The 27,703-nt window shown below is 44.1% G+C and overlaps 1 protein-coding gene across 5 annotated transcripts in view; it reads left to right on the forward strand.

Moving 5' to 3' along the window:
- The first annotated feature begins 26,391 nt into the window (after window positions 1-26,391).
- Window positions 26,392-27,703, forward strand: part of LOC119661008 (putative uncharacterized protein DDB_G0282133) — a 40,557-nt gene continuing 39,245 nt past the window's right edge. For 3 of the 5 annotated variants that reach the window (XM_038070150.1, XM_038070146.1, XM_038070151.1), the window contains exons 1-2: window positions 26,416-26,896; window positions 26,999-27,205. The gene's annotated coding sequence lies outside the window, so the exon portion shown is untranslated. Of the gene's footprint in view, window positions 27,206-27,703 lie in introns of all 5 variants that reach the window. The other 2 variants (XM_038070149.1, XM_038070147.1) reach the window with 2 other exon arrangements.

The following is a 27,703-nucleotide window of genomic DNA, read 5'->3' on the forward strand; positions in this document are numbered from 1 at the left end:
CAGAATTGCAAGGAGACGAGGTTGAGGCTTCTTTTCTAGACCTAAAACACGCGAGACAAACAGGCTCTTTCGTTACTTGCAAAAAGTCAGCACAGTTCTCAACGCACATCAATCGGTATCCGGTCTAGGCCTGCCTTAATAAGGAACTCCAGACATCTCGGTTTTGCGCCATACACAGTGAACAGCTTTGAGAAATCCGAAGGCCTAGATCAAACTGCCGGGGACGCAAATGAAACTGTCGAAATACAGCACTTGCTGAGTATTGCAGTTCTAAGGCCAGTCAGTTTATTCGATACCATACAGGGACATGCGATGGCGCATATAATCAGCAAATCCGAGAGAATCGAGACCACTTTAGGTCGTGAAGCCCATCCTCAAATCGCGCTCGATCTAAACCTAGATTTCTGCAGGAACGCAACCTATTGTTGCTACAATTGTCATTACCACGAAAAGTTCTCCCGGTATAAGTCACGCTATACACCCCCCCCCCCCGCCCTAATTTGACCTATGTCTCCTCCAAATTTCAAGTTGGAAACTCACAGTCCTCAAAGTAGAACAACCAATCCTAGGCCCTAATTTTCTGTATTACCCAAGTGTTATCGGGCGAATGAGCTTTGTTCAAGAATCTCTACGCTCTCGCAAGGAATGGCCTTCCACAATTTGCTTAAAAAAAACATCGAGATTCGATTAAGCATGAGAAACATCGGCACCTCTGTAAAAAATTCAGGCGCCTCAACAGTGTCACCGATTCCGATAAAAATTCAACGTCAATCTGCACCAACGACTTTGTGGAAAAGGTCAAAAGGATTCATCTGCAGAAATGACTAATAACGTGCATTTGTTCAAAAGGAAAGTACAGAGGTGACATAGTCCAACGACTTCAGGACTTAAAGGACACGTCGAGATATTGGACTTGGTATACCAACTTCAGTTACGTTAGATACCAAGGCTACCCAAGCAGTAAACACGGCCAGGCTGCTCCTCCCACCAATCTCGTCGTACTAATACTTAAGCAAGAATCGAAGATACGAGCTTTGGAGCATATCATCAGCGGTATCGATATAGTTGAGCAGACGCAGCCCAAATCATATTACAAGCTCAAATCGGCTACGCTCTCCAAATATTGGGAGGAATTGCGTCAAGATCATGGCAACCATATGGCAACCATGGTCAAAAAATGTAGTACCTGAAGAGCAATCTACAGGTTGAAACAGAACAACTTATACGTCCTCTTTTCATCACCGACGAAAATTATGACATAGCATGGAAGACGTTGACAAATCGTTACAGCAATCAACGATTAATGGTATCCACGCTATTGGATAGGCTAACTCTGCAATCTACGATTACTTCAGAATCCTCCAGTGCCTTGAGGAAGCTTCACGATGTCACAAGGGAATGTCTATCGAGACTCAAGACCTTTCAAATCAATATCATATCAATATCAATCATATTCTATTAAAGAAGCTTGACAGGCCACGTATGCTTTCTTCGAACAAACCTTGGTTTCACCACGTGAACTGTAGCCAATTGATACGTTCCTCGAATTTCTGGAAAGACACTTCCCATCTTTAGAAGAACAAACCCATGAACAATCAAACGTCGGCTCAGGACAGCACATCCTTGCATGCGAAACCTTCCTGAAGTTAGCCATCTCTTGTCCTGTTAGCTACCGCACTCATTAAGAAGGAGAATCAGTAGAAATAAGGACCTTGCTGCATAGTGGTTCTCAAATCAACATAATTACCACTAAGCTTAGAGTGGTTTTTGGTGCCTCCGCGAAAATCTCCTCTGGACACAGTTTGAACGAGATATTTGCCGTCGGCAACAACGGCCTAAGACAAGGGGATACCCTATCATGGACCCTTTTTAACCTGGCCCTGGAGAAAGCAATTCGTGATGCAAGAGGTACCATCCTCTTCAAGTCCATCCAACTACTGGCCTACGCTGACGATATTGACATTATAGAAAGAGCAACCCGAGATGTACAGTCTTCCTTCATCCAGATCAAGCAGGCGGCGCGAGATCTCGGGCTGCACATTAATGAAGGCAAGACGAAGTAGATAGTCATGGAGGACGTCAGCGCCAAAGCACAAAGAACCGACCATGTCGAGTCGCACTGGTTAAATGAGAACAATAAAGATAGGAGACTACAACTTTTAGACCAGTGAAAATTTCTGCTATCCTTCCTTCCTTATTAAGGCAGTCCTAGGGTCGAAAATCACAACCGATAACGGCTATGACGATGAAATCCGCGCATGGTAGTTGGCTACTTTTGCTTACAAAGACTGTTTCGCTGGGAACGTCCCACAATAGGGTCGAAATTCTCACTGTTCAAGAGCTGCCAGTCCTTGAAGGCTTGGGTTTTTGGCTGCGTTCGGGAGAAGAATCCTCTGAAGAATTTTTGGTCCCTAGGACCTAGGTCTATGAGGATAGACGATCCCGTAGCCTACATAACGACGAAATCTATGAGCGATATGACGAGCGTTTGAAAGACCCCTTTTTTATGTGGGCTTGAGACCAGATTTAAATGGCTTATAATAAAGAAAATGAGTAGTAGACAAATTTAAGAGTAAAAAGACTTACCAGTAGGGTTTATTAACAGCTTCTTAATCCATATCTGCATCTGCATTTTCTTCTTTCACTTTCCACTAGCACATTTCATGATCACTTCACTTTAGATGAAAACACGAACTACCTTGAACAAAAGAAAAAAACATTCTTTACTTCTTCAGGGGTTAGGACATTTTGATGAAACAATATAGATAAACTTATGACTGACTTAAGATACTGCCTGAATACAAGGACTTCTCATCACACATAACCAGTAAGAGAAGGCGAACTTCGTGGCTTTCATTTTAGATAAACTCACGACACTGACCGGTGGGAGCACCTATCTCACAAGGGCAAGCTTTTTTAAGGTTTTGTGGAAAAGTAGGCGTACCTCTCAAAACAGATCTTAGTTTGGGCATTGGTAGCAAAGGATAGGAGTACCGGGGCCCGAAGGGGATCAATCACTTCGAAGGGACAACTCAATCGAAAATTTGAAAAAAATGGGGTGGTCGATGAATAGGCCTCAAAATGTTCTCCGTTCCATAGTCGTTCAAATAGGGTTAAACGCACTGGATCCACGCTAACGGTCCAGGGCCCAGGCTCCGAAGGAAGCATCCCCAATGTAACTTTTACTTGCTGCTCGGCGCGTTCAATGCTTGCCCGAAGTAGGACATTTTTCTTGAAGGCTGGAAGGCGACGAGGCTGACCGTGATCAGCAAGGGAAGTGGGGGAGCTGCCACTCGGATACTGAATCTGAACCGGTCCGGGCTGCCGGGGACTTATCCCCAAGACAACTCAGGTTCAGAGCAAGGAGATCCACGGTGGATGCTGTTATGTAGCTCGTGACAAGACAGTTTGGGTTCAGAAAAGGGAGATCTACGGTGGCTGCTGTTATGGAGGTCGTAGATGTGGTTCATTCAGCAGAGGCACGCAGTTGCCAATCTATGCTCCTCACAACGCTTAATGTCGGAAATGCCTGCAATTCCGTAAGATAGATAGATTTGCTAGACATACTAGAAAATTCATTCCACGCCCCGAGCTATCTCCTGCGAATATTGAGGAATTATCTGAGAGATCGCTCCTTGCTGTATACGACGCTAGAAGGACAGATCTGCATGGAAAGTACGTCGGGGATAGCACAGGGATTCATCCTAGGGCCGAAACTCTCGAACGTTTACCATGATGAGGTGTATCATAAGCGCCTTACCCAGATACAGAGACAAAGAGCTCTGGTTTTGCCCTCCTAGCCAAGGACTGTGAAGCAATCTACAACTGCAAGGGTAGATTGAGTCAAAAAGCAGGAAGACCGTGCGACTCCACGGCAATTAAAATCCATGCGGGGGAGGGTGAGGAGTCATGATCTCTTGATTGTGGTCGACGCCGATCACACCTTTTTCTCTTGTGGAAGATTTTGTCAGCAAGCACAGAGGAGTTCTCTGCAGACAACGTTATCAGAGAGACGCTGAGGAGCTCAGGCATATGAAGCCATGTTGCGCATTGCCTTCGTTGGCAAGGAATTCGTTCTCTTGAGTAATTATAACAATATAGTGAGGATAGGGGCGCTTTGAAATTATTATTATTTCCGAGTTATCACAATCTCGGCAGATGCCGGATTTTACCTAATACTAGCACTAAGTGCCAAGCATTTAGGCTCGGACGATCCTACCAACTTAAAAACTAAAGGGGCACTGGTGGTGGTGGCCGATGGTAGGTCAGTGGGAGAATCCGTCGAGTACTCCCCGCAACATCGAGCACGTATGCAGAATGGTGTACTTCTGCATGGTTTGAACCAGACTGTGCGAAAGTCCCAGGACATCAAGGGAAGCCGTCAGGGATTTAGGTACAATACCTGTACCTGACAATATTATGGGAACTACAACCACCCGCTCGAGACGCCAAATTTCTTTGATTTCACGAGCCAATGGCTCATAGTTCACCTTCTGGGGGATAGCAACATCAATAATATACGCGGAGCGACCCGTCTTGCCAACTAGCAGTACGTCAGGCTTGTTGTGTGCGGTATGGCGATCAGTCAGAACTTGCCGGTCCCAATGCATGCTGCAAGCAGAACTATCAAGTACTGCTTGCGGCTCATATCGGTAAACCGGACATGTCCCCGTGATCAGCCCATGCTTGTATGCAAGGTGCCATAATAGTACAGCCAGAAATGAGATGGTCCAACGTCTCTAACGCCGAACCACACATTCTGCATTGGTCGTTCTCCACCCGTTCTTTCATAATGAGCTTTTTATAAGCTCGGGTGGTGACGACGCCATCCTGAATGGCACACATGAACCCCTCCGTCTCAGCAAAGAGCTCCCCAGCACACAGCCATCTGTTCGACAGATGCAAATCGACAAATGGCTGCCAAAGACAATTCACGTGTTTACCATGCATTGCCTTCGACTTCCATTCCTCGATCCGCTCCTGGTCCGACTTCACCCCACTCAGAGGATTGAAAGATCGATCCTTCAAGTTAAGTGGAGTCAGTCCACAGTCTGCCTTACAGACAGCCGCATGCAAGGGGCTCGCCTGCTCTTTACTCTGGAAATAAGCGCGCAGCGAGTCGACTTGGCGATGATGTTGTGCCGCCACGTCAACCACGCCCCTACCTCCGATGTCACGAGGGAGGTTCATCCGCTCCACGGCAGACTTTGGGTGATGCATTCGGAATTTGGACATAGTTGTCCGTATCCGCCGCTGGACGTTTTCCAGGTCGGTCTTCGTACACGGCAATATTCCGAATGCATAAGCCAGTGAAGGGATAGCGAATACATTCAACGCGCTTATTTTATTCTTCCCCGAGAGATGCGATTTCAGCACCAGCTTTACACGTCGCAGGAATTCGGACAGCAGAGCTTCCTTCAGATCACCAACTCGAGCATGGGTTCCTTGCAGAATTCCTAGGTACTTGTAGAAGTCTGTCTCGGTCATAGCTTCGATGTGGAGGTCACCAATGCTATGTCCGGCATCCGGCTTGTGATGACCTTTGCGGATGGCTTGGATTCGACATTTGTCTAATCCAAACTCCATCCGAATATCACGGCTGAACATGTCTATTATTCGCAACAGACTTCTAAGATGGTCGTCAGTACCAGCATACAGCTTGATGTCATCTAGGTACATCAAGTGTGTCAGTTCGCACTTAGCACGTAGGCCATATTTTATTGCAAAACCATGCCCTCTAGCATCATTCAGTAGCCATGAAAGGGGGTTCAGTGCCATACAAAACCAAAGAGGACTCAATAAATCCCCCTGGAAGATGCCCCTCCGTATACGGATGGGCTCTGAGGTATTAGCACCCTCAGATGTACGGACTGATAAGGTGGTATGCCACCCTCCCATAACTGTCGCCAAAAACTTTATTAGTTTCGGATCAATGCGATACAGATGTAAGATGTCGATTAGCCAGGTATGCGGAACGCTGTCGAAAGCCTTGGCATAATCGATATAGCAACTGAAGAGGTTTCTTTGGCCTCTAGCTGCTTGTCCTACAACTACCGAGTCGATAATGAGTTGCTCTTTGCAACCCCTTGACCCAACTCGGCAGCCCTTCTGCTCATCGGACAGAATGTTGTTGGTCTCGAGGTGCGCATTGATCCTTCCACTAATAATGGACGTGATGAATTTGTAGAGGGTTGGTAAGCAAGTGATCGGTCTTGTGTCTGCGGGGTCCTGCATCGTGTCCTTCTTAGGGATAAGGTAGGTAATCCCCGCAGTGAGGAAAGGTGGAAATTCCTCCGGCCGACTCATGACCTCATTTATACTGCGTGCCAACCGACTGTGTACGCTGGTAAATTTCTTATACCAGAAATTCTGCACCCGATCCAGACCTGGGCCCCTCCAGTACTTCGAGATGTTTATGGCTCGTCGAACTTCCTCTTCGGTAACATCCGCGAAATTCATGCCAGGTGTATTGGCATGGCGGGTGCCTTCGGCGGTGATCCACTCAGTATGCTCAGCATGCTGGGCAGGTAACCCCCAAAGTCCACCCCAATACTCCTTCGCTTCCGTCACCGAGAACTGTATTGTCTGGGCGCTCTGTTGGGATTTGTTGAGAGATCTGAAAAAGCTCCGCTGGTTCCTCGCGTATGTTGCATTCTGGACACGTCTGGAGTAACTTTCGCCATACCGTCGTAACCGACTGCATATGACAGAAAGTTTCTGTTTTAGTGTGTCCAGAATTTCAACTACAGGTGTCTCACAGGGGATGCCATAGTTCCGGTAAACCCTCTGCACTTTATTTCTCACCCGTCGGCTGGCACTGCCAGTGCTGATCTGAATCAATCTAGCAATGTTCTGCCTTAGTGAGTCCCGCCGACGTTCCAGACGAATTTTCCATGGTGGATCTCTTTTGTCACTCAAACCAATAACGCGAAAGCGAATCTTCTGACCGTGCAATCTGATAGCCGCAACTGCACCACAATACACAAGTGATTGCAGTTGCAGCAGCGACATATCAGCACATAGTCGAGATGCAATCTCATCATTGATTTGAGATAGAATTCCCGGAGTTGCTGGAGATGCATAGGAATACCTGGTCTATGCAAAGGATCCATATCCGAGAATTCTATACATGCTCTTTGGAATTCGTCCTGAACCTCAGCTGGACGGTGGAGAACTGTGCTTCGGCGAGTACTGAACCTGTTGCCTGCAGTGCGGCGTGGTGTTGTTGATGCCGCCGTCTCTGCCCCCATCGACTCTCGGTCACCAGTTTCCCCGATGACTTCAAGTCGAACACGCTCCCTGATGGTGGCCGGGATTGTGTCGCTGCGAGTAATAAAGCGGTACTGGTCTGCGACTCGCTGCACAGTCACGTGCGCGAATTGCGGGAAACGCTCGACGAATCTCTGGTGCAACAAGGGGCGGTAAGATGTTGTACCCGCCCCCGCCGTTATTTCGTAGTAGGAGCGGATGATGAAGAGGTTCATTTCTTCAGTCCATTTCATCCGCTTCCTACGCGAACCTGCTGAAGTGGTCGCCACAGATTGTGGCGAAACAGCTGCAGCAGGCGGAGCTGTGCTCCTGGTCGTCGTGGCGCCTAGACGTTGAACCGCCCCACGACTAGCGGTTTCGACGCCGTGCTGTCCATTACGAGAGCCCCCGACCCAGTCACCAAGTCAGACGACTCCCGCCGGTTATCCGTACCGGACCTCAAATTTCTTCTTCTTCTCATTGTTGGTGGTGCATTTTATTCCTAGCTGCCAGGTGTTGAGATAGCTTCCTTAGTGAGTAATCTGCAAGACTGCAAAGTTCCTGCACTTTACTCACCTACCCCCTGAGACGCTGCGGTGGCGTACAGCCGTTCAGACTGAAGCTATCCATCCCTCCTCCTTTCACAACCGGGCTTGGGACCGGCTTCCATTTATTCTTCCATTTATTCTTTCCAACCAATCGACAGGTGAAGAGTATAATTCTTTTTTTTTGTGTTAGACCCCACTCGATTTATTAGAAAATATTGGTATCCCATGTATACATTCTATTGCCAGATATTCCCAAGGAACACTGAATTGCAGAAATTAACTGCCTTACAAGGAGTGAGCAATACCAATAAGGAATTGTCGTTTCCCACATTTTAATTACGCATAAACGCACAATCATTTCTAGGAACTATGTAGGTAATTAATAATGCACTTTTGGACTCACAATTATGCAATGTAATCCTCATAATGAATGCTACCTTACAAGAATTTCATTGGTTACGCATTTCAGGAGTTGATTGATACTAAATCCTTCTCACTCCAATCTAGGGTAAATTTACGAACTGAGCAAATACATACAACACTCAAAATCCACACATTACAGCGCTTGCCCGAAAATAGGTTACCACCCTCCTTTATAGCACTCACTCGTTGCCCCCTTTATATCACGTCTACCAATAATCTTGTTGTTTTTAACAATACTTTGTTGATAATTCGGAATTAGGAATTCATTCAATACAATTCATCTTTTGGTAATAAACTTTTTCGTAAAGGAGATAACGTCCTTTTGCAGACAAGATAACAAAACTCGAATTCTCGAAATGGATATATAAATAAATTATCTGAATAAAATGACATTCAAGGGCTTAAAATTATACTTTGCGGCAAAGTTAACACTTTATAATTCTGTTATAAATCCTGAATAATAGGAGCAAATAAGATTATTAAAAGTATCATATGAGTCTCAATTAAAAATCCTTTAGATAATCGTGTAAACAATACAAGATACTTCTGAGAGAGTCACATGAATTTGTTGTATAAATAGTGTCAGTCTATAGTTATATCTTTGACTTTTCGATCTATCTCGACCAAATTAATAGAATTTTCAGATTTTTCTCCTTTTTTATATATAACTATGAACACTATACCATTATCAGCAAATTATTATGAACAAATACGAAATTTAGTCTACATTTACTTGATATTACGAAAAATACTATTAAACATAAAGTTATATAGATAAATCTTTAATCAAATCAACGAAATGTAGTTGAAATTATTATATTTAAACATTTTATGGATATAAATGTTTTTATAAACGACAAAATTATAAAAGAAAAATACCTTTTTGCTTTGGTTCAGAGAATCACTCTTTTACTGATCCCAAAGTCTCTTTAACTTAAGTTATATGTGTATATCCACAATATTCGTTAATTGAATATCTAATATTCACAACTATCTAAAAATTAGGAATATAACTTAAGTAGTAGAGTCTCTATGATAAGCTACAGAATGATTCTCTAAATCAAAGCAAAAGAGTATCTTTGTCTTGTGATTTAGTCATTTATAAATACATTTATATCCACAAAATGTTTAAATATAATAACTTCAACTATATTTCGTTGATTTGATTAAAGATTTATCTATATAACTTTATGTTTAATAGTATTTTTCGTAATATCAAGTAAATGTAGAGTAAATTTCATATTTGTTCATAATAATTGTTAATAATGGTATAGGCTTCGTAGTTATATATAAGAAAGGAGAAAAATCTGAAAATTCTATTAATTTGGTCGCGATAGTTTAAAAAGTTGAAGATATAACTATACAATTATACTATTTATACAACAAATTCATTTGACACTATCAAAAGTATCTTGTGTTATTCATACAAATATCTAAATGATTGTTAATTGATTCTCATATGATTCTCTATATAATATTGTTTACTTTTACTATTCAGGATTTATAATAAAACAATAAAGTATTTGGAAATCTAGAATTGTATTTCATTTACAATAATTTTAAAGTCAATTATTTACAGATTGATTTCGAAAATTGAAGTTTTCTTTATCTTATCTGCAGAAATACATTATCAATGGAGAAAATTATTCTTTTCATCCATAAAATCTATAAGAAGCCTTTCTTAAGACAACCTTTACCTTGGATATGTATTGTCTTTTCCACGCATAATGAAAAAAATTAGCATTACCGGCAGACATCTTTTTAACTTCAGAAAGAGATTTTTACCGAAGTTATATCTCCAAATTTAGGAAGACTATTTTAAATAGACGGCAGACCCCCAATAAAAAGTATTTTTGGGGATATATCTCTAAGGCAATAGGGAGAACAAATAGATAGATACTAGGTACTTGTGATATTTATGCCTAAGTAATCGAGAAAAGTAGTTTAGGTAATGTTATATCTTTTATTGTGTGAAAAATGTACTACCCGAATGGGTTTCTAACCTTCCAAGGGAAATTCAAAGATATATGTTATAAAACGACTTAGATAAATTTAAAAAAAAGCAATTTGAACAAGACTTAAACGATCAAATCACTGCCAAGGTTGATAATTTAATAGAAATATGTACGAAAATACGCATGTCCATCCATGAATGAGAATCAACGACCTTATGAAAAAGCCTAAAAGGATTCTTCTACAGAAAAGACTAATAACGTGCGTTTGTCCAAAAGAAAAGATTTTTTTACCTTTAAATAACTAAAAAGCCAGTTTATCATTGGTTTACCAACAATTTTCCTGTATATATAAGTAAAAGTATAACCAATGAGCAGTTCATCTACAACTTCACTAAATCTCTTTGAAGATGGAAGCGGTCGCCATTTTGTCGGAAAATATCTGACAGATTTTGAGAGCTTTGTATCCGCATAAAACTGTTACTATTAACGATAGGATAGAGATATTGGATAGTAGACTACATCCCTACAAAGACTGTTTCGCTGGAAACGTCTCACAATAGGGTCGAAATTCTTACTGTTCAAGAGCTGCCAGGCCTCGAAGAATTGGGTTCTTGGCTGCGTTCGGGAGAAGAATCCTACGAAGAATTGTTGGTCCCTAGGACCTAGGTCTATGAGGATAGACGATTCCGTAGCCTATATAACGACGAAATCTATGAGCGATATCACGAGCGTCTGAAACACCCCTTTTTTATGTGAACTTGAGACCAGATTTAAATGGCTTATAATAAAGAAAATGAGTAGTAGACAAATCTAAGAGTAAAAAAACTTACCACTAGTTTTCACTAACAGCTTCTCAATCCATATCTGCACTTTCTTCTTTCACTTTCCACTAGCACATTTCATGATCACTTCACTTTAGATGAAAACACGAACTACCTGGAACAAAAGAAAAAAACATTATTTACTTCTTCAGGGGTTAGGACATTTTGATGAAAGAATATAGATAAACTTATCGACAGACTTAAGATACTGCCTGAATACAAGGACTTCTCATTACACATAACCAGTAAGAGAAGGCGAACTTCGTGGCTTTCATTTTAGATAAACTCACGACACTGACCGGTGCGAGCAGTTTGTTACACTCACGACTTCGGTACCGCAAAGAAGGACGGACTGAACGACACTACTAAGCAAACAACGCCTACTGGATAAGGCAGCTCCGAAAGTGGACATCAGTCGGCAAATCGCAAATATCCTAGAAGCCCTGTCTGTGGCGTTGCGAATCTACTCGAAGAAATTCGTCTTCGTGTCTACCATGATACTGCGTTTTCACCGCAGGCTTTGACAAGACCACGACTTCACCAATCCGAATAGGAAGCTCTGTGAGATCCCTCTCCTTGCGCGAAAGGACGACTTCGGTTTTCTCCAGAGCTAGGGAGAATCCATGTTTAGTCATCCATCTGGTAACTGGCCACATCACCATTTCCAGTGTGTGCTCAGCTTACTCAACCCTCCGTGCGAGAACCAATGCCGCAACGTCATCTGCGTACCCGAACAAATGCGATTCATCGAGCATCTCGACTTGTCGAAACCTATCTTATAAGGCATTTCAAACGTTCTGAGGGTAGATTCCTGAGCCGCTCCCGATGTGACCTTCATTTTGCGCTATCCTTTCCGTTTCTCGTAGAGCAGTGCACGATCCTGTAAATAGTCCCTCAATATCCGCAAAAGGTAAGCTGGGGTATATAAACGTCTAGCATGTAGCGCAACCTCATTTCTTACGGCTAGGGTCACCAGGAGCACCACTCGTCGACAGGGGCGGCCGTGTGCTTCAGTCAGTTTCCCCGCTTGGACCACTTCTTCAGTCGCATCAATTGTGGATCGCCCACCTCTAAAACCATATTGAATTGTTGAGCAGTCTTGTATAGCACGTTTTGTGTCAGTCAATCGTGGCTTGATGGGCTTCTCAAACGGTTTCCCCACTATGTCCAACATGCTGAGAGGGCAGTATTGTGACGGTGCCTCGGAGTCCACTTTGGCCTTGCTTATTAGCGCAAGCCTCTCACCTCGACTTATACTTGCATACCAGTTCCAGCACTTCGCTGGGACTACCAGTAGATCCTGGTGTTTTTTTGCCCTTCATGGACAAGACCGCTTCCTCTAGATCCTTTATAGTGAAGGGTAGGTATTCCTCAGTACTCACACTCTCATCAACAATGTCAGCTCGGATGGAGTGGACAGGAAAAAGGAGGATTTCGTCCATCTTCACTGCTTCCATGGAGCTGGGTGACTGATGGGTGAAAATCCTCCTATTATTAACAAGGTTATAGTATGTCAAAGTTGCCTCTTTCGTGTCAAATTACTACTCCCTAAGGGATGGATAATAATAGCGTTGAACTTCTAGTATGAAGCGTATGAAGTTGACTATTATCGACACAATATTTCCCAGAGCAAATTAATTGTGTAAATAACTTGGAAAATGTTGGGGGGGAGAGTCCCCTCTCAAAATCTACTGAACTTTTGACAACTATCTTCTTTTGCATGGAACGTGCGCTTCCTGTGCAGAGAAGGAGCTGCCAAGCAGCTTGCCGATACCCTGTCACAATATAAAGCTGATGTAACAGCGTTGCAAGAGATGCCTTGGAGAGGGACCGGTCTCCTGGAGAAGAGTCACTACACCATGTATCATAGTGGCCATCCAGAGATCTTGGGCTACACATCAATGAAGGCAAGACGAAATATATGGTGGCACAGTGAGCATCAAAAACCAACCAACCAACAACATCAAATCGCACTGGTCAAACGAGAAGAATAAAGATCGGAGACTACAACTTTGAGACCGTCGATAATTTCTCCTATCTAGAGTCGAAAATCACGACCGATAACTGCCACGACGATGAAATCCGCGCACGGTTATTGGCAGCCAACAGAGCTTACAAAAACTGTTCCGCTCGAAACCTCTCACCATAGAGTCAAAGCTCTTCCTGCCAGTTTGATCTTGCCAGTCCTCATGAATTCCTCGGTAACTTGGGTTTTTAGCAAGAAAAATTGCAAACTCTTGGCCCCGTTCGAGAGAAGGATCCTCCGAAGAGGATCATGAGGATGGCCGATTCCATAGCCTACATAACGACGAAATCTATGAGCGATACCATGACCGCCAAGTTGTGGATAAAATCCGGCTCAATAAGTTGCGGTGGGTGGGTCATCTAATCCGTATTGGTGAGGATGATCCAGCCCGGAAACAAAAGAACAAGGAGATGAGGCAAACCCTGCCGGAGATGGAGCGATGACGTAGGCAAGGACGCCGGACAACTTTTAGGGATATCGAATTGATGGACCTCGGCGCAAAACCGGGATATCTGGAGTTCCTTATTAAGGAAGACCTAGACCGGATACCGGTTGTTGCGCCGTTGATGATGATGACTATCAACCAGAGCAATGGATCCTCTGCTCACACCTCTGATCAAGTCACTATATCCTAGATCAGATGGGATTACCCTGATTTTTAGCAATGGATATTATCCAATGTGTACGAGATCTTTTAATCCTATCCTGATTGGGGCCTCCTTGATGGCTTTGATGGAGAGCGGTTTCTGGATTTGCTTTTGAGGTAGGCATGATTTTGAGATGGGCGACCTCGCTATGATTATCCCAAAATGTATATCCAGGATATGTTCTAGGGAGTTCAAAACGAAAGAAGTGAGGCTGTTTGGCAGGAAGTCTTTCGCGGACTTACTGATTCCGGCTGTCTCCTTTCTGGATAAAAACCATGGAAATACAGCTCGATTATTGGCATGCCTTATAAACATAAGCCATCATTAGTCGTTTGTGCTTGACGTGTGCGGACGAAATCGCCCAATATAGCCGTCCTAGGCTCCTATGTTTCTCGGCCAGAATCACACTGAACCTCGCAGACTCACTGGTGGTTTCAATGTGCTGACCATTTCTGGCTGGACAGTCAGAGCCACTTCCTGGCAGTCTTAATGATCGACTATTATCTCGTGAGGTAATGTCCGTGTGGCTACCAAGATTTGTACATGCAGCCGATGTTGAAGACCTCCCTGGTCAGCTTGCTGAGGTTAGGAGATCTTCAATCCATCACGGTGGCTGTGATTTTTTGCTGTATTCTGAAGGGGACGAAACTTTAAAGGCGGTTTTGAATGCCTTTCCACAGCCCCGATCTTTGACTCTAGTTTGTCTGGCGTGGGAAGGTGGCCTGCCCTCCCCTGGCTATCCAGGGCATATACGAGTAATTTTCGTATATCCGTAGTAAGGGTGAGAGGGAACAACTATTTCTAAGGATACCCTGACGTAGGACCCCATAGTAGTTTATGGGGCTAGATTTTTTCTTCAAAATAGCGAACTCGATCGTCCTTCAATGTTGAAAAAATCAAATATTTAACAATGTTTGATTATCCATCCATTATCCATCCATATTTAACAATATATCTATTTTCATATATAACATTTCCGATGTTCTACTGAAAAAGGATATGTTTGCAAAGCGACATAGGTTTTCAAATATGTAGAGTACATTTTCGTGGAATGCAGATGGTGTATCTACACATAGAGACATATTCACGTGATAGATGCATTTAAAATACATCTTTTTATGTTAGTAAACTATTAGGATCTTGAGTCCTGTTTTCTCTCTCTCAAATAAATCCATTTCCTAAAAATTGCTATGTAATAACTGTCTATACTTTGTAGGCAAAATGTTTCTCTTGTATTGGAATTTCAAAGGATAATTCATTATGCATTTATATGTAGATAAATTCTCAAGTAAATAAAAGAAAAAGATACAATATACTGGGGATGATAGATGCATTGTGCATTCTGCACAGTTGCCCCGCCTACAGTTAATCAACAAGGCAAATTGGCAAGTTAGAAAGGATAGGAAAGAGAAACTCTACGGCATGGAGAAGGTCATCCACGACAGCACTGGATGCTGGGCAAGCTATGCAAATCCTTAACAGTTATATTCCCTCTCTTTCACCACCTCTCTCACAACACATTGCCTCCAGCGAAAATCCTTAATTCCTACAGCAAAATAGCTGTTTCCACAGAGAATCCCGTCGGGTTGACGAGATTCCTTGTTCAAAACGAAAGGAAGGTTTAATGTTCAGGCGCCGCCCTTTTTTAGTGGATGCTATGTGCATTTTATACCTAGTCCTTTTGATACTTACTAAATGCATACACATATATAAACCGGTCTAATGTACTCTTCAACAAGGCATTTGCTACTGATTTATGACTATTTATTTCAAATACAAAGCCCAGTCGGATAGGGGAAGGATAGAAACAGGATGCAGGAATAAGGAGCTCAATAGTGAAATGAACAATTGCATGCTAGTGCTAGTTCGTAGGGGAAGAATTGCGTTTAGTCCTTGCTTTTCATATGCGAATAGTATAGCGGATAAAAGTGTTTATTCTCCGCAGTTTGGAGGCAATAATTCCCAATAGCTTAGTCCAGAAATTCAGAAGCGATGTAGTTTGGGAATTCGGGAGGAATAAGGTTAAAGGATATTAGATACTTAATCTAATGCTATAAACCACAATATGCAAATGGGAGGATTATGGCCAAGAAATTTGTTAAATTAAAAAAAAAGGGATGTAAATGATACATCGTATGGGATCGAAAGGTCCTTTTTCCTATGCGTAACATAGTGCCTTTTCTAATGTAGCTAGCATATCTGTCCATCCTACGGAATTGAAGGCATGCCTGGCATATTATGAGGAGCACTATCCGCTGAGATCGGCGGCTATGACCTTCGTCCCCATGAACTGCATCCATGACCTCCATAACAACATCTACCGTGGCTCTCCCTGCTCTGAACCCGAATTGCCTTAAGGATGAGCCCCCGGCAGCGCGGATCACTTCAGTCAGTCTACTCCTGATGACCTTTTTAGCACTTTCCTGGCCGTGTCGAAATGCAGACTGCAGCTTCGGGTCTAATTTTCTCTTGCTGATTAGTCAGAGTGTGTAACTTTCCTCCAGCATACCATCAGGACCTGGCACCTTCTTGTTTTTCCAGGTGACTACCGCTTCTTCGAGTTCTCTTATTGTAAAAATGGGACAATCTTCAACACTTTCCGCGCTATTGACATCAACCCGTACGGAATGTCTGAGGACGCAGAGCCTCGATTTTCCAAGTCCCCACGGGCCCTCATTCACCTCGTTCATCAGGTTCTGCTAGTCGCGAGCTTTGCTATTATTTATCGCACTGCAGAGTCTCCTTTTCGCTGATCTATACTCTGCTTGTCTCCTCGTTTACTTGTAAACCTTGTACCAAATGGCAGAGCTTATGACACCTCGTTCGTAAGTAAGCAATTTCTGCCGTCCACCAGTATATAGAAGCTTTGTCATGTCTGGAACCCTTCCGGGCATGGAAGCCTTTAACGTTGATGTTATCAGGTTCATCACTACGTTTACGACGGTGTCAGCTCCAACGCAAACACCTCTTGAATCGCCCTCCAGTGTGAATCTGCATAACAGACAAGTAGTGTCAACCACTTCGATGTACTGGTGATCACTTGCCGAGAAGTCCTCTAGGACTCGGCTCCCGTCCACCGTCTCAGGGGTCGACAACGATCCTTAACGAGTCACTTACGATACGGGGAGTGGCGTCCAGCAGGTGCCCGAGCGAGTAGTTCTGACTCCCTAGGTAATAGCCTCGAGAAAATTTCTAGGTGAAGAACGAACTGCTACTGGCCAATAAACGCCGGGGCACACAGGTCGACGGGATGAATCGAGCCTGGCTCTGCCAAGGTGGTGCCAGTCCCTTCGAGACCCTGGTCGAGCAGTGTGCATTGAACCGGTGTTAGCAGCCCCAATCGAGCACTGATCCATCCGTGAGTTCCGGGATCAGCTAATCGTAGGTGAATCCTCAGGGAACTAGGGTAGGGCCTTTGTCCCCGAGGATATACCCGTTTCTGATTATTGCGGCATTGTACATGATGTGCTGGTAAGAAACTCAAATGGCGAACAAAACGAGGAGATAGTGGGAATGGAGAGTGGGCTGTCTGCGTTCATACGGAGCTGGCGGAGGTCCTGCACAAAATTTCGGACATGAAAAGTAAGAGAAAATCCGCAGGAAGCAGAAACAACCGCACCTCCCGATGAGAAGACCGCGAGCGCTAAACGGATCGTAGACAATCCATTGCTGAGCGAACCGGGGAAAAAGAAGGAAGGAAAAGGAAGAATGAGCACCTGAAGGTGACTTCACTCAGATATTCACCAAGGTTCAAAAGAAGAAGGCGAAAATGGACAAGAGATAACAACACGACGCGTCATCAGAAGAACCTCTGCTTAAAATTAAGGCGGACACCAAGGATGAAACACCAAAAAAAAAGTGGGGAGACGAAGCAGGACTAGACCGCCAGCTCTGCTTAGTAAGACGACGGAAGGCAAGACTTTTGTGGAAGTCCTCAGTGAAATCCGTTACAAGATCAAGCCCAAAGATAGCAGAGCAGAAGTGTTTTCCATTCGAAAAACGAAGGTTGATGGAGTCCTAGTCGAATTAGGCCCGAGGACAACAAATAAATTTACGTTCTGCGAAACAGTCAAAGGACTTCTGGGAGCGAAAGCTTTGGTTTCTAGTCTGGAACCCACGTGCTCTCTGGAAATCCGTGACCTTGAAGTGTCTTCCGTTCAAAAAATGAAGAGTGGTGTAGCCCTAGTCGAATTAGGCCCGAGGACAACAAATAAACTTAAGTTCTGCGAAGCAGTCAAAGGACTTCTGGGAGCGAAAGCTTTGGTTTCTAGTCTGGACCCCACGTCCTCTCTGGAAACCCGTGACCTTGAAGTGTCTTCCATTCGAAAAACGAAGGTTGATGGAGTCCTAGTCGAATTAGGCCCGAGGACAACAAATAAATTTACGTTCTGCGAAGCAGTCAAGGGACTTCTGGGAGAGAAAGCTTTGGTTTCTAGTCTGGAACCCACGTGCTCTCTGGAAATCCGTGACCTTGAAGTGTCTTCCATTCAAAAAATGAAGAGTGGTGTAGCCCTAGTCGAATTAGGCCCGAGGACAACAAATAAATTTACGTTCTGCGAAGCACTCAAGGGACTTCTGGGAGAGAAAGCTTTGGTTTCCAGCCTGGACCCCACGTCCTCTCTGGAAATTCGTGACCTTGACTACCTCACAGAAAAGAACGAGTTAGAAAAGGCCATCAAACGGGAATTTCCGGAGGAAACCAATGTCCGCATTGATATCACCTCTGTGAACTCCCTAGACCAAAAATTCGCTGTGGTGGAAGTTGCGGAGTAATATGCAAGGAAGCTTCTAAACAGCGGGAAAATCAGAATTGGTTGGGCAGTGTATAGGATACGGATCCGGGCCACCCCAACTAAATATTACAGATGTTTGGATTATGGATACATGTCTGCAACCTGTCGGGGACCTGACAGAAGGACAACATGGCGCGAGTGCGTTCTAAGAAGCTATAAAGCGAACACCTACAATGAAAAAGAGAGCATCCTATGCAGGGATCGTAGCGCGTCCGATGAAAACGTTGCGCACACTTTTTACCCATGGCGGTGTCCAGTCTTCAAAGCAGAACTGGAAAGAGCTAGGACACGGTCAACATGATGGTGTCACTGGTGGACGAATGGCGAATTCTGCAGACTTCTCAGCAAGCGACTGTCAATACATTTCCTTCGAAGTGGTTTACACAAATTTTTGGTGTGCGCCACCGCGACGCTTTTTCTGTGCTTGGAACGTTGTGAAGGTGAACACCGGGAGGTTTGTCGAAACTCTTGGAACAGGCGGGGCTGCGCTGGAAAATACTTCTAGGAGTGGTGGCGCTGTAGCTGACACTGTCGTAAATTCAGTTGTGAACCTGATAACGGTGACCTGCGGAGCTTCCATGCCCAGGAGGGCATCGAGACGTCGCAAACCTTCTATGTATTGGTGAACGACGGAAAATGCAGGCTTCCGGAAGGAGTTTCACAGACTCCATCGCTTAATACAACTTCTAAACGACTGAGAGGAGGAGGATGTATGGTAATGACAAAATACAGATCAGCCAAAATGAGACTCCGCAGCGAAATAAACAAAAGCAAAACTCGTTGCTGGCAGGATCTGGTCAACGAGGTGAATGGGGACCCTTGAGGTGTCGGTTACATACTAGTAACCCGAAAAATCGGGGTTCTGCGGAAACCCTGCTCACTTAAGGCTGAGCAGATGGACCGCATTGTACGGGCACTATGCCCTGCGCACCCCCTACGGGATGACGACGCCGTCATCGAGAGACTGAAGTGGACTGGATTGTCCACTTTTCTCTATCAAAGAGTTGGAACAGGCAGTCCTTTTTATGAACAGCAAGAAGTGTGCCAGGACCCAATGGTATTCCAGCAGAGGTGTAGAAACTGGTATTCCAACATTGGCCTTGAAAGAGGGCACTTTCCCTTCTTGTTGGAAGGTGGCGAATCTTACGCTGATCAGCAAAGGGAAAGGCGACCTGTCTTCATATCGCCCACTTTGTATGCTTGACCTGCTGGAAAAGTGCTCGAAATAGTCTCGCTGAAGTCATACACGACGACGGGTGGTGTTCCTTGTAACACTTGACGTTAGAAACGCCTTTACTTCTAGACCCACTAGACAATACTTTCCATGTTCCGAACTATCTCTTACGGATATTGAGGGGCTATCTGAGGAACCGCCCTCTGTTCTATGAAACACTAGAAGGTCAGAGGAGGATGTAGGTCACGTAGGGGATAGCGATCGGTAGTAGCGTCCACGTCACCAGCTTCCCTTCCTTCCCCTCATCCTGAAGAGACATTCTGACAGACAGAGCTTCTAGCCCCCCCCTCCTTAGTAGCTGATGTTCCCTTTTGCAGAGCCTTCATCTTCTGTTTACGGATAAATTTGGGCTGTAGTACCGCAGACAGATTTCCAGTTTCTGCCAAATTGAGAGTTGTGGAACTCTCTTTTCTGGCTGGCTTCGCCATAGGCACTAAATGCAAGCTTTCCATAGAATTTGAAAGCATGCTTTTTGCAGATTTTCCGTAGGGGGACATGACATGTAGTAAGGCCTCCACAATTCGCGCCTCGGCCACGACTTGATTTCTCATGATCGCGGGTGGATTCGAGGTGTGTGACTTCTTACCATTTGGAGAGTCAAAATCCAGGTTCCATATTAATGTTTGGACACCCTTAGTGTAGTAGTAAACCACTATAGCCTCCTCCCCACCATGACAAGGTGGTGTCCGACAAAGTAGTCCTTACAGGACCATATCCGAGGACGCAATATGTATGGCGATTCGGATGATATCGACTGATATTCTCGCGGCCGGGAACAGCTTCGCGAAGGATATTGTCTTCCGTCTTTGCCTTGGCTATTTGACGAAGGGATGGGATACATCGTATGACCGAATCCTGGGACTAAATAGATAAATTGATACCTCACGCTCCATATTGAAGGAGCCTTGAACTTTTTGTGCTCTTGCTTCATCAAATAATGTCCGACGACGGTTCCGCGGATATACCGGGCTGAGAGGGTTTGCATAGTAGATTAAATTCCCCCACCCCGACTTTCCATGCTTTCCACTTCTACAAAAAGGGACAGAGAGACAGTGAACCGATTTTAATAAATTTTTGTATTGCACAGAAAAATTAAAAATCAAGCATTAACCAGTTGCAATCCATGGTTATGCTATCTATGGAGAATTGAAACGACACCTCTATCATATTATTTATATTGTCACATTATGGAAAGGTTTATGTTATCCTTACTCTTTCTTTCTTTCGCTCTCTCTCTCTCTCTCTCTCTCTACCTTTCTCTTGCCACTTGCACTCCCTTATTTTCAAAACTGTTTTTTTTTTGTGGGTAAATATAATACACTATAAATGAAGGAGGTAGGGTAGATGGGCTCATTGAAAGCAACCATTTAGCTAGAGTTCACAGGAAGCAGGACAAATGTTGAAATAGTGGAGAAACATATTTTTCATTGGGGCCCACCCTAAATGCAATCTCGCCTACTTCTGAAATATGCAAGGGGATGATTTTGTACATTCGATACCGAGCTTGTAGTTTATGCGCTCCACCAATATCAGGAGAAGCAGCTTTAGCATATGAGGTTGCATGTACACACTATAAATACCTACATGCCAACAACGTACCAACAGCAGAGATAGCGGAGAGAAGGGAGGCATTCTCCCGAGATTCCGGAGAGGCAATGATATGGGGGTGAAAGTTGCATTTTTTTCGATGCTCTGTGCTTCCTTGTTTTGAAACAAATTAGGGGTAGAAAATACACATACACATTGTAAGAATTGAAATTAAGAAAACTCCTACTGTACCACTACTCTTGCTAGTTGTGAATATTGTTCGGGAATCCTGTGCAAGGCCACCATTGGTAGTTTGGAAGTAGCAAGTACTTGCATGGAAAGTGTCATCGACAGCAACAGCAGGAGTGCAGAATAGCTTCGACGATACTGCACAGTGTCTGTGTAGTTCCTTGTTCATCCACATAGAATGTATAGTATATAGTTGGGTAGTTATATTTTGCCCCCATCACCCCCCCGCCCCCCTTCGACCGAGTCGTTAGCCATTTCGTTCGGCTTCCAAGCAACAAACCGCTCTGACCCCATAGGCAGCAAACTGGTTGAATCGTACAGAAGGACTAGGTGTAAGGCAAGGTGAGGCTGCCATATGCGTTTTATAATGTTTTCAGAAACATTGATGTCAAAATGTAGAAGAAAAAGTAGAACAGAAAATATTTATGAAATTAGGTATGATTTGGTGGGGTCGAAAAAGTAATATGGGCTTTGTTCAGCAATAGGATTTTACGAGGTCACTTCTTCTACCTGAGTTCATTTCTATTTCTATTTATCGGTGGACACCAAGGTAAGATTTTGCAGGAAGGATTCATTTGAAATTGAAGAAATCTAGTGGAAAAGGAAGGCTACGAAACAATAAAAATTAAGGAGGGGTCACACTCTCGCGAACGGTTTTGTGTTATTGTGCTATCCTGACTAGTTTGTTGGCCCTGTGAGTTGGGGCTTAAGCATACACTCAAAGTCTTCCCTGCTTGTCGTAAGGGCTAGAAACCTGCAAATTTTGAAACTCTACAGCGCCTCCGATAGGGGCTGACCTCACGAGGCTACGACCTCGACAACAGTAGCGATGGTCCTCAGAATGCTCGCTTTCTCCTACTTAAGCAGGAATTCCAGCGATATAAACTGGTCATTTTTGGCCTAAGCGAAGTATGAAGGTGGGACTTTGGAGAGTACTCCTCTCCCTCTTGCAGCAATGTGCTTTTGTACTCTAGAAAGTCAAGTGGCAGCAAACGCGAATTTGATGTCGAGTTGCTTCTGACTTCTACCGCAAGGCGCGCTCTCTTGACCTGGGTCCCGGTTACTCACAGACTTCTAATTGCCAGATTTCGGTCCAGGTTAAGGAGCATGGGGAGACACGGTCTTGGCGACCGTAACGATAATGGTGGGAGGTTCGTGGATTTCTGCAACTTCCCCCGCCTCGTCATTGGCTCGAGCACAGATCAGTTGGGTTTCACTTGACCGACACCATACAAGCAACCAGATCGCCCACTTCACGATTAGCAGTAGATTTAGGAGTTGTCTGTTGGATGTGCGTAACATGAGAGGTATTGACATTGGCCTCGAAACGGATCAACATCGCTTCTCGCAGAGTTGGAGAGCTACAACCCCCTAACTTCAACATCGATCGCTTGTACTACCCAGCTGTCGCTATATATTGGGAGTGCTATCTTGCTGATCGAACGGCAGACATATTGAGTAACCCACCTGAGAATATCGATGAGCACTGGACCGCCATACAAAGTGCTCTTTTATCGGATGCTACACAGGTCGTCGGGCACATCCCAAAAGTGACTCTTAAGATCTAGCCGACTGCGGGATCGTGAAAGTGGATCGATGAAAGGAAGGGGTTGAAGGCTCTAATGACTGCTGCGAGCGATGGCGGGCGTGACGCGCTCGAACTCCAATACCAAGCGAAATTCCGGGAAGTTCAGCGTAATGTACGCCGTGACAAGAGAGAATGCTATCCGAGACCTTTCCCAGAGAGTGAAAAAGGAGATGATCGTCAAGATTCCAAAAAAAGGGGAGCCGTTTCGCGTTTGACAACTGGAGGGGTTTTGTCAAGCGACCGCCGGCTCGTCAAACGCTTTCAACCTTGACAAGGAGACCCACTTGGGCCCCCACGAACGTCGAGCTTGAAAGAATGCCCGCCTGGCTCGAGAACTCTAATGGGGCCCTCGTATGGTGGTTGTAGCAGCCTCCGAGGAGTGTCCACCGGAATGAGGGCCTGTGAACACATATCGGGGGGTGTTAACCTTGGTTGTCGCGTGTCGGGAAAGTGGATTCGGTCGTAGCTTCGAAACCGTGTCTCTGAGCAGATGCAGCATACCACAACCACTCAACTCTGTTCTGATGTCCAGCACTGGGCCTGCAGGAAGGGCAGATTCTCTCCGTATACCATCTCCACTGGGCTGGCCGTGAACGCCTCTCGCTGCGCTGTACGGAGGCCAAGGAAGACGAAAGGTAACAACCCCGACCACAACGGATCGTCGGGAGCCATTGAGGCGGCCTTCAGCGTCCGGTGACAACGTTCCAACATACCATTGGGCTGTGGATGGTATACGGTAGTCCTATGCTGTTTGAAGCCAAGGAGCCTGCCTCGAATTACATTCCCCTCTTCGATTGCCGTATAATCGTGCGTGTGTGGCCTCCGAGATTCGAGACAAAGCGTCTGCAACAACATTGTCTTTTCCAGACACGCGTTAGATATCAGAATTCAAGTGCCGAAGTTGGCGAGGGGACGCTTTGTCTAAGCGCGAAAGTAAGGGGCTTGTGGTCCGTGAACATGGTGAACGGCCTGCCATCAAAGGAAAAATTGGGAGTATTTTAAAGCGAGCCACGCGGCAAGTAGCTTACGTAGGCGCTGCATTTATGTTAAGGCGGGTTAAGTTGCTTCGAAAAGAAGCTCAACGGTTGGCAGGTTTCATTCACCCATTGGTGAAGAGTAGCGCCTACCGCTGTATCTGAGGCATCGATGAACACAGCTAGGGGTGCATCTGGGTGAAGAAATGTGAGCAGTGTTGCATCAACAAAATGTTGCTTGACTGTCTCAAACACTTGGACGGCCTTAGCAGAACACGAGACTTCCCGGATGTCTTTGGTTTTGGGCCCAGACAAGTAGGCGTTGAGGATCGCTTGGTGATGAGCGGCCTTGGGCAAGAAACGACGATAGAAGTTTAACATGTCCAGGAACCTTCACCGTAGTTGGTAGGGGAAAGCTCTTAATCGGACCAACCTTGTCTGGGTCAGGTTGGATTTCGTCAGGAGGGGGAGGGGCCTAGGCCGAAGTGGATTTTTTTTGAGGATGCAGAGAGTTCTGAGTCCGCGGGCGGACCGGACCATCTGGGAAGCAACAAACACCCAAGTTTTTTTTTTAAAAAAAAGGTTCAATGACGCTTTCGCCTAGGGCAGAGACGACTCATCAGACGCTGCCTCACCAAATTTTCGTCAATACCTCTCTGCGTCGTGTCATCGGAGCCTGACACTATTTCAAACGAAGAACTTGGTCAGCGAACAAGTCTGCCGCTCGTACGCACTATGATCGGAAGACGGAAGTGCTAGTGGATAGGTCACACTTTAAGAAGTGGGCGACACAATTACCATGCAGTGGAATCCACTCTCCCAAGATGGCCCCGACGAGTAAGCCGCCCCAAGGGCACTTGGCGCAGAACAGTAGAGGAAGAGTGCCAGCATCTCGGGAAGGTAACCGTGGTTTACCGCGCTATACCCCATCAAGGGGACCAGTTTGTGGACTGTATAAAATACAGAAAAGTTGTATCTGACCTGATTATTGCAAATCTATTGTGCCGCGAGACTGGAGACTGTTCATAACTAGGTCATAGATCAAAAGGTGGCTGCAAATAGCTATTCAAAAATGTCCGTTTGAAAAAGATTTGGGCTTTTTTTTTCGGGAAACAACTCATGTCCCTCATCCTATTTTCGTTACTTACACATTTCACCCTTCCTGCATTTTTGTAAAGCAATAGGAAACGACTGTTCTCCCGCTACAATGTTCCCTATAACGCATACTTTCCTGGAATATCAATTCTGTTCGCCTTGCATCTAAACCAGAAACAAGCACCGTAACAGAATACTAGTGAGAGATGCACGAGAATCAAACTAAGAGCTAGGATAGTATGCAATTTTATCGTGCTGTCAAATAGGCAAACCATACTTTCCTTAACTGTGTAAGGAACTGCCCAGCCCCTTCCCCATTGGCTGATGGCTTGGGGGCAACGATAATAATGATGCAACACAACTCCACACTATTGGTAGTCACATACCATTTCTAAGAGTTCGAGAAGGAAGAAGGTTGCACTTTACGTTGCGTTGATGTGTTATTGTGTGCTTCGGTGCAATGTTTTGTGTTTTGTGTGCTATGAGTTTAGAGCAAGTCGAATTTACAATGAAAGGAAAAGAAAATGCGGAAACTAAGATGGAGAATAAAAGCGCAACAGCAACTATCCTTGAAGGGACAGACAGAAGTTCTTTGTAGTTCCAGGAAAGGAAAGGAATGGAAAGGAGGAAGTCTGACTATTGGTGGCTAGGAGCTCACCCTTGTAGGTGTCATTTCTAAGGGTGGTTTTATTTTTGCTCTATAGTTTTTATTCCCACCCTCCTCGTTGCAATGTTTGCATTCTATCCTACTTTATCTGTATATGTATATTGCCTGAACTATCCTTGCAATTGACGTGGAGGGAGGGGGCGCATTAATGGAGCCGAAATTAGCCCCCATCAGATGAGCTGATAGTGTAGCGAATGTGGAGCAGTATTCTGGAATTGCATGAAAGGATAACGTGCCCGCATATAAATCGCCCCATCGTTCTTTTCTTCGTACATCTCACACAACACTAAACACAATCACCATCCCCTACTAGCTGCATCCTGACACCCCCTCGGCCCAACTGCAGCCATTATTGTTTTCTGCTGATCCGTTCGTTTCTTTTAGGATTTCCCAGATATACATATATACCATGCCGGAGAGGGTGCATTCTGATAATGTCAGGAAAATGCATGGGTATGAGAAGTGGGGATAGGTATGCTAGTTGACTACTTGCTTGGTTGGTTAGTTGCCCGGTTAGTTGCATGCTTTTGCTTTCTTGCTTGCTTGCTTGCTTTTGCTTGCTTGTGTAAAATGTATATATTTCGAGAAATTTTGTTGTTTCCAATTGCATTGCATTGCCCTACCCCGGAACTATTTCTATTTCTTCTCGCACGGTGCATGGTAAGGAGAGAGAGTTCATCGTTGATCTTAAGATAGTTAACAACATTGCAATCAGAATATTGCGGTCGTTGAGCGTGAGATAAAGTGTGTAGGCAAAAATCTTCTAGTTTATAGCTTCCTTTAATCGATATTTCCTTGAAAATTAATAAAAAAAAATAAATAATAATAATAAGCGTAGTAAAACAACAAATAAATCAATAAACATAACAATAATCAACAAACAATGAAATCCATTGGAGCTTCTCCCGAAATAATATTAAACCAAAAAGATACTAGTTCTGAACATTCTAAAAGTGTTTAGTATAGTGTTATAAAAAGTTCTATCCAAACTAGCTTCCTATCCGTAAGATATCACGTCCTAAACAAATTTGTGTCAAATAATGTGTCAATCAAGTGAAGCAACAACCTCTTAGGCCACTGATACCCTACCACATATCAAAAGTAATAAAAATACTAAATACCATGCATAATTCGTTGAACACTTCTGTGAATAGATACACAATCTTTTAGTTTAGAAATCAATAAAATCAGATATATTTTCAGTGCTATTATGAATACCGGAGATGAAACAAAAGTAAACACGTAGCAGAAGAGCAATCCAATTTGACAGTGTAACAATTAATTAAATAAATTATGAAAATAATAATTAAAAACTACAAAAAATAAGGAAAAATAAAAAAATAATTTTTAAAAAAAAAAGCCAGTACTTGAACGGAGAGAAAAACCGATGATAAGTATGATTTTCAAAAGGTTTGTGCATACAGTCTCCATTTTTTATTAATTTATTCATAGAATGTAGGAGTGAATTGTATATAATTCCATTGAAATTAGGGCGGAGAACATTTTTAAGCCAAGACTTGCCCTTTTTGCTTAAAAGCAGTCACAACTCTCTGATTATTAAAGGTTTATAATAAATCAAAATAGGCACCAACAATAATATGGGGTACCTACTCTTTCCGGTTTCTTTGTTTTAACAAATTAAAAAAAAAAAACCAATTTTGAACCAGTTGCCAGCGGTGAGGACAACTGGATGTGCATAGTTAAAAGGATATGGATCGCGGACTGTTCCCTCCTTTTTAAAATACACAATATTTAGCCTCGAAAGTCTATGATACCTTGCTGGTAGTTCTCCCGACGTAAGATTGACTGGATTTCTAGATACCTTTGAGAATCAGAGCATGCGTTAGTTTTGAAAGACCTCCGTAGGCTTTCATCAGAATTAACAATTAGATAAGATTTGACCTGAAG

The sequence above is a fragment of the Hermetia illucens genome, chromosome 7 (genome assembly GCF_905115235.1).
Source record: "Hermetia illucens chromosome 7, iHerIll2.2.curated.20191125, whole genome shotgun sequence".
NCBI lineage: Eukaryota > Metazoa > Arthropoda > Insecta > Diptera > Stratiomyidae > Hermetia > Hermetia illucens.